Source organism: Dama dama, chromosome 7 (assembly GCF_033118175.1).
Source record: "Dama dama isolate Ldn47 chromosome 7, ASM3311817v1, whole genome shotgun sequence".
Taxonomy (NCBI): Eukaryota; Metazoa; Chordata; class Mammalia; order Artiodactyla; family Cervidae; genus Dama; species Dama dama.
The window spans coordinates 49,867,891-49,877,516 of NC_083687.1; the positions used below are offsets into that span (position 1 = coordinate 49,867,891).

Consider the following 9,626-nt stretch of genomic DNA (forward strand, 5'->3'; position numbering starts at 1 on the left):
CCCTGTGGTGGTCTCTGCTCCAGCTCTCAGGACGGCTGCTTCTGTCTCAGCTGCTGCTTCTGGGGCAGCTGCCCTGCACCCCAGCAAGTGAGGGTCTGTTCTTATTGGAGCAGCAGAAAATAAATGAACAGAGGTGACATAACATGGATTTTAAGTAACAGAAGAAGTGAGAGAGCTAAACTGCTTTGTTCTGGCAGTTACACAACCGAGCGCTTTGTCAGCGATTACCTGCAAAACAGTCCGCCTTGACTGGTAGTGGCATTCTGTTTGGGGACTGGTGAAGCGGGTATAAAAAGTGAAACTATCATAAAAGTTAAAATGGCAAACTGTCAATTTGCTTTATTTTACAGGTTTCACAACTCAGGCAGAGGAGGAGTTACCTTGCAGCAGAGCAAGGCAGCAGCAGAGCAAAAGTCACGGTGCTGTTTCTTGGAACGATTTCTGCTCAACCAGTGATGTTTCTCAAGCTCTCTGAACGCGTGCCAGGCGCTGTCTGCAGGGGCCGTGGCGGCCGCGCAGCCGGCGCTGGGCGTCCTCGTCTCCGGGTGCCGTGCTGAGCGGCTGTTACAGTTATCTCTTTAATTGGCCTCCTGTTTGCCTTTATTTTAAGCAGTGGCTTCTGGTAGGAAGTGCACTGAGCCAGGGGTCAGAGTATCTGGGGTCTCATCTTAGCAGGTCATGGTGGACTGTCACTTTTGGGAGGGATTTGATGCTTTACTCTCTCAAGAGGAGAAGCAGTTAAACACCTCAGAGGTCTCTCAAGGTCCTTCCTGATTCCAAGAGCCTCAGTGCTGGACCCGGGGTTGGCACACCATGGCCCACAAATGCGTCATTTTGGCCCACCACCTGGGTGTCTACGAGCTGAGAGTGGCTTTTACATTCTTAATGCTTGAGTCAAAAGAAGTAGCTTGTTTTGTGACCTGTGAAAATGACAGGCCTCCCAGCGTCCATCAGTAAAGTCTCATGACAACAGGCACACACCCATTCATGTGTGTGGTGCCTGCAGCCGCTTCGGCACAGAAGGGGCAGAGCTGAGGGGCTGCAGCTGAGACAGACCGTGTGCCCACAAAACCTAACATGCCTGCTCCCTGGCCCTCTGCAGATGGTTTGCTGTGGCCATACCTGTTTGCCACAGCACAGCATGTAATATGCTTCTTGCATTTAGGAAAGCAGTGATGCCTCGTGAGTTACTGCAAGGATTCCCTGGTGGTCCAGTGATTAAGACTCGGTGCTTTCACTGAAGGAAGCATGAATTCGATCCTTGGTCGGGGAACTAAGATCCCACATGCTGTATGGCAACTGTTCAGAAAAAAAAAAAAATGGAGCTGTAAGGATTAAAAGAGATGATGGATGAAAAGGCATTTTGAGAAAGTCAAAAACATATGTAAATATTCACGATTCCATTAGTGTCATAAAGAGGACTTCCCTGATGGCTCAGTGGTAAAGAACCCGTCTGTCAATGCAGGAGACGAGGGTTTGATCCCTGATCTGGGAAGATTCCCTGGAGAAGGAAATGGCAACCCACTCCAGTAATCCTGCCTGGGAAATCCCGTGGACAGAGGAGCCTGGTAGGCTACAGTCCAGGGGGTCGCAAAGAGTCGGACACGACTGAGTGAGTGTGCACACAACAGTGTTGATAAAGGACACGGAGTGCATAAAAACCCAGCTCAGAGGGTGGCTGGATGGAAAAGGGACAGACCCTGCTTGACAGTTTGTACAAAGACAGTTCTAGCAGTTCTAGTTCTAATCAGCATGGTTGAATGTGGTTTGAACAGGTTTGTAGATGTGTAAGGTTATGTGTGAATCTGGGAGGGAAAATAAGAGCTCACTCAATAGGCTGGTGTGATTCTAGATGAGTTCTTATGCCTCAATTCTTTAAGCTACTGTTAAAATTCTGTTTTTTAAAATTAATTTCTTTTTGATTGACAGATAATTGCTTTATGATATTGTGTTGGTTTCCACCATACATCAACATGCATCAGCCATAGGTGTACATACATCCCCTTCCTCTTGAACCTCCCTCCCACCTCCCACCCCGTTATAATTCTGTTTTAAAATAAATAAGAGGGTAAGTGCCCACCCACTTCATTTACGTGTTTTTAATTATTCTGCTTATTTATTTGGCTGGGCTGTGTCCTCTGTCACGCGGGCCTCTCTGGTTGCGGTGAGCAGGCTGGATTGCCCCATGGCATGCGGGGTGTCAGTCCCCCGACCGGGGGTGGGAGTGGTGTTCTCCGCCTTGGAGGACAGATTCCTTACCACTGGACCACCAGGGAAGTCCTTATTTCAGTGTTTCAAAAGTTTTTTTTAATTTCCAAAGTGAATGTTGACCTGTCATGGATGAGTCTTAGTTGTCTGAATATGCGAAGTTGTCTCAGGCAAAACTGTCCCAAATAACAAAAAAGAAGACTTACATATTAGGAAAAAAGTATAATTTTAGAAAAATTAAAATAACCATGGTTTATGGGTTTTGTCACAATAATATTAGGATAACCTCTCACCCGTTAGATAGTTTATCTTTTACTTCAGTGTTCAACAAGAAAGCTAAGTTCTACTCATTTACTAGAGTACAAGTTACTCTACTTGTTTAAAATTTGACTTACTCAGAAAGTTGGGGAGAAAAATGAACATTTGAAATGGGGTTGAATCAACTTCAGATCTGGTTGAAGTTTTTCAACTTCAAGAGTTGAAGTTTTTCATGAGAGGTTCCGAGGGTAGCGTGTAGAATTCCGAGGGCAGGATAACTTAGAAATGGCAGGTCTTGGGTTTTAAGACCTTTCCTATTTTCTAATAGTCACTCTCCAGGAAGCTTCCAGGTCCACGCAGTGTCTGTGTATTTGGTATGTTCCTAGGGATATTCTAGATCTTCCCTGGTGGCTCAGACGGTAAAGCGTCTGCCTGTAATGCGGGAGACCTGGGTTCGATCACTGGGTCGAGAAGATCCCCTGGAGAAGGAAATGGCAACCCACTCCAGTACTCTTGCCTGGCAAATTCCATGGTCGGAGGAGCCTGATAGGCTACAGTCCATGGGGTCGCAGAGAGTCGGACACGACTGAGCGACTTCACTTCACTTAGGGATGCTCTTTCCCTGAGAAGGTGACCGACTGTTTGCCTGAACTGGTGGTGGTTGCTGTGTGGATGCAGGCCCACTCAGAGCTGTGAATCAGCTTCACACAGAAAGCAGGGGACCCCCCTCCTCCTGAGTGACTTGTGCCATGAGTTTCCAGGAGGCGAGGGTACCAGTTCCGGGCCTGGTGGCCTGGCTCCTCTGGGTATTAACAGCGGGACCTTGGGCAGCCCCTTAATCCTGCTGCCCCTCTACTTCCCCGTCTCGGAAGGGGGATGACTGTCGACCTTACTTCATGCATCTGCAAATACTGAGTGTAAAAATCCCCGGAAAAGCGCTAACAATCTGTGCCCGGTGTGTAGCCCTCTTTCAATAGACGTTAGCCATTCTTAGTATCCTGGGTGAGGTGGCCCCAGGTGAGAAAAAGCAGCCATTTGTTGCTGGTGGGGATTCGAACAAAGGCCTTTCCACTTCCTGCAAGACTTGGGTCAGTTGGCAAATGTAGAACGTCCAGCTCATGGGGCTGGAAGGGATGAAAATGTCTGGTTGAATTTATGATCAACTTTAAGTCTTTGCAGAATGCCTCAGGCAGAGGCAGTTCTTTAGGACTTGATGAGTGAGTTTTTACACTAATATCCATCCAACAAGATGATGAAGTACACATTGGTCATTTGATGTGTCAGGAATGGTCAATAAACAGTGACAAAGGATCTTGTACATTCTCACAATAAACACGGCTGCTCCTTCTCACCAGCTTCCTTGATAAGCACCATCTGGACCTGGCTCTCGCCTGGGAGGCAGATCCCGGCCGTGATGCGGGTGATGTCATGGCCTCCTGAAGATTTATCTTTGCCCTCTTAAAACTTTTTTTAAAGGTAACTGAAGAGGCTCCCTGTCTTTGGACCTGGCTGGATTCTACGGGTTCCCTTTCCAGTTTGGAACACAGGTTTGGGTAACAGTTTACTATTTTTTCTTGAACCGTCACCTCAGCCTCTTGCTTCTGCCCTGAAAGAGGGGTGAGCCGGGTGTGAGGAACTTGGGAGCTTGGAGTGGAGAGGATAGGGCTTCAGGGTGGTTGACAGGTGTGAGGGTGTGGAGTGGGGACACCGGGAAGGGGGACTTGACTGTTCTGTGTGTGGTGAATGGACCCTCCCTCTTTGGTGTTTGTATGAGAATCAGCAGTAAAGAACTCAATGTATTTTTGGGCGTTGAGCTAGTGTTTAATTGGACCAAGACAGGGCCACCAGCTCGTGGCCTGTCCCCTAGACGACTGCTTGACGTCGTGAGGCACCTGTATTAGTAAGTGTGGAGAGCCCAGGAATGACTTGTTGAGTGAGTCACCACCACGCTGGTTGTGGGTATGTACCTCACGGATCTCCAAATGGATACGTTTAACTGTAAACATCCTCTAAATCTCCTTGTCAGGGAACAGGTCAGTTACTGTAAGGCTCCTTCAGCCTTTCCCTGCCCTCCCCCTCCCCTGCTCCCACCTCTATACCCACATTCCAGAAGCAACTCCTCCTGCCTTTTCAAGTCATCTCTCCCAGGGTTCCCAAGTCTGTCCTGATGTCTTCTGACCTTGTTTCTGCATGGCTTGACAGGGGTGGTCATGAACTTGGAGAGCCCGTGGTGGTATTTGCTCAGGGACCTGGAAACATGGACATTCTCTGTGGTCCTGCCAGTGCTCCCCTCCACAAAGTCCCAGAGGAAGAGACGGGTGTGGGAGTAGCCCATGGCCAAGCCGTGATGTGGAAAAGAGAGTGACCTAAGAAGGAGAGAGGATGGCTCCTGGTCACCATCAGGAGTGGGCGAGGAAGAGTGGAGGCATCGGCGCACAGAGCTGATCTTCTGGTTCCTGACTCGAGCTTGGTCTCGGGGTGTGGGTACACCCTCGTGTACATACTGAGAGAGAGAGCCGACTCGAGCCGTCTCTAGAGGCTGAGCTTGCCGTCTGTGTGTGGTCACACTGACCTGTGCTGTTGTGGACCCCTAGTCATGGGAGGGGGGCTCAGGAGGGCTTTGAATGAACCAGTCATTCATATAAGGAGGTCCATCTAGCATCACAAATTCAAATGTATTCAATTGAATAAACACTTACTGTGCTCCAACTGTGTCCCAAGAGCTAGAGCTAGAAAGATGAACACGAAATGGAATCCACTCTCAAGTGTCTCACAGCTCGATGAGACCAGAAGCATATAATTAATGTTATAGTAGTGTATGCAGAAACAGTGAGAGACTTTATTTTTTGGGGATCCGAAATCACTGCAGATGGTAACTGCAGCTGTGAAATTAAAAGACGCTTGCTCCTTGGAAGAAAAGCTATGACCAACCTAGACAGCATATTAAAAAGCAGAGACATTACTTTGCCAATAAAGGTCCGTCTAGTCAAAGCTGTGGTTTTTTCAGTAATCATGTACGGATATGAGAGTTGGACTATAAAGAAAGCTGAGCACTGAAGAATTGATGCTTTTGAACTGTGGTGTTGGAGAAGACTCTTGAGAGTCCCTTGGACTGCAAGGAGATCCGACCAGTCCATCCTAAAGGAGATCAGTCCTGGGTGTTCATTGGAAAGACTGATGTTGAAGCTGAAACTCCAATACTTTAGCCATCTGATGTGAAGAACTGACTCATTGGAAAAGACCCTGATGCTGGGAGGGATTGAGGGCAGGAGGAGAAGGGGACGACAGAGGATGAGATGTTTGGATGTCATCACCGACTCAGTGGACATGAGTTTGAGTAAAGTCCGGGAGTTAGTGTTGGACAGGGAGGCCTGGTGTGCTGCAGTCCATGGGGTGGCAAAGAGTCGGACACGACTGAGTGAGTGAACTGAACTGAACTGAGTGTATGCAGAAGGCGCTGTGGGAGGCAAGATGGAGGTGAAGTCTGAGAAGCAGCAGGCCTGCTGTGGCCTGGGAGCCCGTCAGAAATGTAGGTCTCAGGCTCCACCCCGAAGCCACTGAAACCAGCCTTTTGGCTGGGCCCCCAGGTGACTGGTTTGCAGAGTAAACCTGGAGACCATCAAGGTGTGGGCCACACCGTGCCGTAGGCTCCGAGTGTTCACCCTGCAAACGCTGTCTGCGCCCTCGTTCTGTTGCTGGAAAGTTGAGTTCAACAAGGAATGTCAGGGCTGCTCATCCGTGTCCCCCAGGGCTTCTCTGACTCAGGGTATTTGTACTTAGCAGCCAGAACACAGACAGGTTTCCAGATGTTTGTGCCCATGAAGTGCTTAAGAGAGAAAAAGGGTTAGTCTCTGAGTTGTGTCCGATTCTTTGCGACCCCTTGGACTGTAGCCCACCAGGCTGCTCTGTCCATAGGATTTCCCAAGCAAGAATATTGGAGTGGGTTGCTTTTCTCTTCTCCACGAGAAGAAGAAATATTCCTGACCCAGGGATCAAACCTGGGTCACCTGCATTGCAGGTGGATTCTTTACCATCTGAGCCACCAGGAAAGCCCACATCAAGTGCTTAAAACTTGATGCTATCAGATTTTCACGTGCAGCCTGACTCCACTTTGGAAGTTATAGGCTGTTCCTGTACTTCTCTGTCAGGCTTTCTCCTACCTCACATCAACAGCCCTGTTTGTGACCTTTATTCTTCAAACCTCCTTCCACTCTTCCTTTCAAGAAGTTTCCAAACTTGTTTCTGGGTCTCATTTTTTGGAGGGCAGTGGCGGCGGCTTTTCAAATAATTCCTTAACCTACCTGCATCCCCTGTGTTCATAAGAAGCATGGGAAGGAAGCCTGTCTCCTTTTTCAGGATGTATTAACTTCAAAGAAACGGGACCATACTCTGGGAGGAAGGAAGAACCACATCCTGAGACCTGGGTGCCACTTTCAGGGGCTCGCACCCAAAGGCACATGCATATGAGCCCAAAATAAACTAGACTCTAGGCACCAGAGAGGTTTTTTTTTTTTTTTTTTTTTTTAATAAAAAAGCTCAAAAGCATAACTTTTCGGCTCCGCCCCTGCAATTTTTCAAGCTACTGCAAAATTGGTGATATTTCAAAGTATGGGAAAATATAGGGAAATGGGAAGAGAATTCTTTTCTCCTTTCACCTTCCAATGGGGCCTTTCCAGATGGCTCAGTAGTAAAAAATCCACCTGTCAATGCAGGAGACACAAGAGACGTGGGTTCTGCCCTGGGTTGGGAAGATCTCCTGGAGAAGGAAATGGCAACCCACTCCAGTATTCTTGCCTGATGAATCCCAGGGACAGAGGAGCCTGTCGGGCCATGGGGTTGCAAACGAGTTAGACACCACTGAGCGACTGAGCACACATGACAATTAAAAACGTACCTGCAGAGCTGTCCTGCATCTCACCAAGTCTTGGTGCATCTCACCAAGTCAACCCCGGAACCAGGTAACCGGTCTCAGAACATCCGACTTTGACACGCTGTTCCCGCAGAGTGGACGCTCTGCTGAGCAGTTAACCGGACTTCAGGTCCAACTCAGGGGAGAGAACTTGGGCCAAGGAACCTGGGCGGGGAGAGCAGCGCTTTCTTACCCTAATTTAACAAGGGTACATCCGAAAGAGTCACCATTAGGACCTATTCCAACAAAGACATCCTGCTGAATGCAAAGACCTAAACGCAAAACGAGAAAGGATTAGAATATGATGGACACAGAGGTTAGGGCCAGGTCTCTCAAGGACAGCACTGGATGTGTGGGGCTGGAAGCCTGGTGGGCTACAGTCCACGGCATCATGAAGAGTTGGACCCGATTGAGCGACTAAGCACAGTACAGCGGGGCACAACTCTTGGCCAGCGAACTCCCGTTCATCCTGGGGCGCTTAGAAGCATCTCTGGGCTCTCCTCGCTAGATGCCAGTCTCGGTCCCTCAGCCGTGATAACGTGAAGTGTCTCCAGCCATTGCCACACAGCCCGCCGGGAGGTACCATCACCCTCGGCCAAGAACAACTGGGTGAGAGCAACTGATGGGCGAGCTGGATCCCCAGCCCCGCTCTGCCAGCCACTTGCCCCAGATCTTGGACTGAAACCTCCAGGTATCCCCTGAGCTCAACTGCTTCATCTGTAAAAAGGGGGATGCCTCACAGGATTACTCTAAGATTAAGGGTGTAAGTGTACACCATCTGGCACACAGTAAGTGTTCAATAAATTAACTACGTTTGGGATGATAATGACAACCTCTCACCTGAAGTGAAATACTGTAACCCATAAACGGGAATGACCCACTGGTAAGAGGATGAAAGACATGGAACACATCTCAGATGGTCACACGGGGAATGATTCTGCAGTAGTGAAGAAAAGCCACGCTCCCCCCCCGCATTCACGACCAGCTATCAGAAAAGCGCTGCACACACAGGATTAGCAGAGAAGCTTGGGAAAGTCTGAAGGACTCAAATAGCCTTGATGGGGGTGCCAGTTTTAACCTTGGAAATCTGGGAAACAACAGGGCACAGTGTAAACAGAGTGAAATAAAGAACAGAGGGCCATTCAGAGGAGCTCCAAGGCTCAAACCCAACCCTCCGTCACTGTAATACCTACTGTCTTGCCTAAGCGCCTCACTTAGAAAGTCCCCTTGAAATCCGAGCTACATGGCAACTCCTCCAGGCCACCCCGACCTGCTCCGGCTCCCTGAAGATAGAAGCCAGGAACACCCCTGCCTGGGGCCGGAGATGCCATGGAATAGAGTTAAAATTACACTGAAGAAGCACCAGCTTTTGATTGATTTTTATTATGGACGCATAAATCAAGCAAGATGTGAACTTTGAATTGATTGCAACACGTCGCGTTATCAGTGTGTTCTCAGATTATTTAATTTCTGATCTGATCTTATCTCCTGTTTCCCAAGATGCTTCAGAAGGCTTTCATGTCCACAGCCTAAATCACACCTTTTTTTTCTCTTGCCAGGGGTCCATGTTCCCAGAGCGAGTGTAGATAGGGACACGTTCTACACAGCACAACTTAGCACTTTGGGGACCTCTCCCTTGCCTTTGGCAAATTCCTTAAGGTTTGAAAGAAAAATCTATCTCTATCAAATTCTCTTGGGTTTTTTGGTGTATCTTTAATTAGGGCACTCGTTTCAAGGCCTTGGTTTATTTTTACGTGTTACTCATCTATTTTTTTTTTTTTTTCGTTCTGCATTTCATTTTAGTCTTTCATTTATTCATTTAAGTCTTAAATTTTCAATATCCCTTGAGTGTTACCAGGGTTTTTCTTCATGGCAGAAGACTCAGAAATACTGATCTATATCTGCAGGTTTACTGGGCTCTAAGTTTTATTTTTGCCCTGAGATGCCATTCTTAATCAGGATCGTGGTAGAGAAAGATGACTGAACTGAAAAGAATATTCATTAAGCACTAGTTGAGGCACCAGCCAGGGATGGGATGGCCCCGGGACCAAGAGCAGCGAGGAGCTGTGGCTGCCCTGAGGCTCAAGGTGAGGGGCCGTGAGCCTGATGAGAGACACACAAAAGGAGCCCAGAGGAGGGGGGCCCAGAGGAGCAGGCAGCCCCAGAGAAGCCTGGAGGTGAAAACTCCCTCTTTGTTCCCACCTTTTGATTTCTTAAGGGTGCCTGTGTCCCTCTGATCTGGGAGATCCGG

The 9,626-nt window shown here is 48.4% G+C and overlaps 1 long non-coding RNA gene across 1 annotated transcript; it reads right to left on the bottom strand.

Annotated features, from left to right (window-relative positions):
* Positions 1-1,011: 1,011 nt before the first annotated feature.
* Positions 1,012-8,697, bottom strand: LOC133059211 (uncharacterized). Its single transcript, XR_009693502.1, has 3 exons — positions 8,565-8,697; positions 7,361-7,540; positions 1,012-1,299 (listed from the first exon to the last, which is right to left on the bottom strand). It is a non-coding gene; the product is annotated as an uncharacterized LOC133059211 (long non-coding RNA).
* Positions 8,698-9,626: the final 929 nt, after the last annotated feature.